Raw genomic sequence first — 2578 nt, 5'->3', positions numbered from 1 at the left:
GTTTGACTGACTAATTGTCCAGAGTCGTTTATATTAAGCATTTCAATGACTGTGGATCGCTGAAGTTACCCAGGTCCAAGGAGCAGTCAGTTTCCAAATAATATACTGGATTCTTCCTCTTTCGAAAACAAATCGAAATTCGCACTGGTAGGTAGACAGATGTTCGGAATTATTGTTATGACATTAATTGCAATTAAAGAAACAACTATACACGTAATTCTACCTCACTATTTCATAGTTCGTAGACAATTACGCAATTCCTTTCGTGGGAACGTCACCATGGCGAGAGTTTACCTATGCTGTAGGCTAGGCCTATGTTAGAAAATAACTTTTTTTCTTTTGATGCCATGCGTTTCCCTGCATTGCCACTTACCTTTAATAATAACAATATAATAATAACAATTAGGAGCAATGAATAACAAATATTATATATGATGACAAAATAATGTTCCTGCCTGATGTTTCTTTTGTCGATATGGCAGAGATCTGAACCGTTTCCCGCCATGGGCAACCGCATGCAAGGTTAGGACAGTAGGCTATACTACTTATATATTAGGATTAAAAAAAATTTTCGGAGAGGGAGCTTTTATCCGATTCAATGGGTGGAGAATCGTCTGTAATACTATTAACATTTAGATTTTATATATAATCACGCAGTTTTTCGCACTGCATTGCAAAAACGACTAAAAACAATCCCTTCACTCATCGTATTTCAAATGAAGTCTAATCGTTCTGGACGGTAAAGGTTTGCCGAGCTGTTGTTCAGGTTAAGCTATTGCTGTATACCTATGGCCCGAATACTAAAGCCGACAGACAATACTCTTGATGCTTACACGACCAGGACACAAGATGTCGCAGATTTGGCTGAAAGCCTACATGCTGTAGGCTTTCAGCATGTTACTAAAACTAATAATTACAGTTTTACATGATCAATAGAGTGATATGATATTCCATAAATGTTACATAAACCACACTATCACTGGTTAATCATACGATTAGCGTACAGATTTGAATATTACTAGCGCAATTACGAATTTGTACTGACCTGGTGTTTGCCTGCTTGACCCCTTACTCCCTGTGCAGGCGCCAGGCACGCTGGTAGTGAATCTTTGTGTACAAGACGGTAGAGTAGACCAAAGTTCTGGCTTCCCCGAAAACATCTGCTCACGCCAGTACAAGGCTTGTTTAACCTAATGACAACTCGTAGTGTCGTTTATGCAAATTTTTGTCACTGGGCAAATCGGATAAAGTTTCGGACAACGTGTCACGTGGCCGTGTGACAGCACCGAAGCTGACTCCCCCCCCCCCACTATATAGTAATCACTACTTGCCCTTGTGCTCACGAGCCACGCCCACGACGTCCCCACTTCTGAACTATGCAGTCAGCTGGCATGATGAGTTGGAATTCTCCATAACCTTGTAAGGTAAGGAATCGCCGTCACGTTCCCCATTTAGGTATAGGTTGCACAGAGGACGTTTATTACTCAGGTTGTCGTAGTCTCAGTTCATTATTTTCTTCTTTTCAGCACTTCCGAGACCGTCGGGATTGTGATGTCGCCATTCTGGCCGAGTAACGTCAATCCAGTGAGTAAGCTTTTCATACTCGTATGTTATTATCGAATTGTGCAACATACCCTACCAAATTAGCTTGACCCATATGTAGGCCTGACCAAGGCCAAATTTTATAAGGGCACAGGAAATTGGTACGACTGATCACGATGGATATTGGTACGACTGTGAATTGCGCATGCGTCACATAGGTTAGCATACTAACCTAACCTAAACTAGTAGGACTTGTTACTGGACAGGAGGGGGCCCCGCTCCTCATATCCCCCTTAAAGAAAAACAAACTTTGAAGAAGACTAACATATAGGTTAGCATACTAACCTAACCAACCTACGTGACCTTCGAATACACAATTTCTGGAAGTTTGACTCTTTGTAAACGTCTATTGCATTTTTCAGCTCGTTGAAACCTGAAAACTTCTGTTTTTCGGCGAAAACTAATGTATTATTACACAGCTCACGTTGCTTGGTCACCATTTTCTTGCTATCACTGATATGCCTGAGTCGTTAAACAAGGGTTCGCGCATGCACAATTCACTGCTGTACCAATATCTAGCATGATCAGGATATGGCTGCCGAACCAATATCCAGTTTGTTTTATAAGAACCTACAAAGTTTTTTAGAACTGTTGCAGTAGACCATAATATAGGCCACCACTGGGTGTGGACCATTTAATATGTGCCTTCCGTCTTCTGTTTAAATCTATAAAGCTGTGATGTATTCAGGTGCAGTGCACTTCTTGAACAAAGTTCCATGGTTAATGGGATATAGGGAGGGATGTTCATGCTAGGTTAAGCTGCTTTATGAAAATAACTTACGTTCTGTATTTGGCTAGTCCTTGCATTGCCTCCCTCCACTAGACGCAGTCACTCATAGGTTTAATAGGATTCAAATAGTATACAGTACTTTTTGGAAAAAATACACCCATTTCTCACACATTGCCATTAGTAAGCTATGATATTACCATATCAGTAGATATTTTTGTAAATATGTGAGAGAGAAATTTCTTGCCT

The 2578-nt window shown here is 40.5% G+C and overlaps 1 long non-coding RNA gene across 3 annotated transcripts in view; it reads left to right on the top strand.

The window, feature by feature from the left end:
* Window positions 1-1469: 1469 nt before the first annotated feature.
* Window positions 1470-2578, top strand: part of LOC135217867 (uncharacterized) — a 333302-nt gene continuing 332193 nt past the window's right edge. For 2 of the 3 annotated variants that reach the window (XR_010315213.1, XR_010315214.1), the window contains exon 1: window positions 1525-1584. This is a non-coding gene — a long non-coding RNA (uncharacterized LOC135217867). Of the gene's footprint in view, window positions 1585-2578 lie in introns of all 3 variants that reach the window. The other variant, XR_010315215.1, reaches the window with a different exon arrangement.

The sequence above is a fragment of the Macrobrachium nipponense genome, chromosome 9 (assembly GCF_015104395.2).
Source record: "Macrobrachium nipponense isolate FS-2020 chromosome 9, ASM1510439v2, whole genome shotgun sequence".
Classification (NCBI taxonomy): Eukaryota; Metazoa; Arthropoda; class Malacostraca; order Decapoda; family Palaemonidae; genus Macrobrachium; species Macrobrachium nipponense.
The sequence above is the reverse complement of the archived record's forward strand: the minus strand, read 5'-3'. Positions and strand labels throughout refer to the sequence as shown.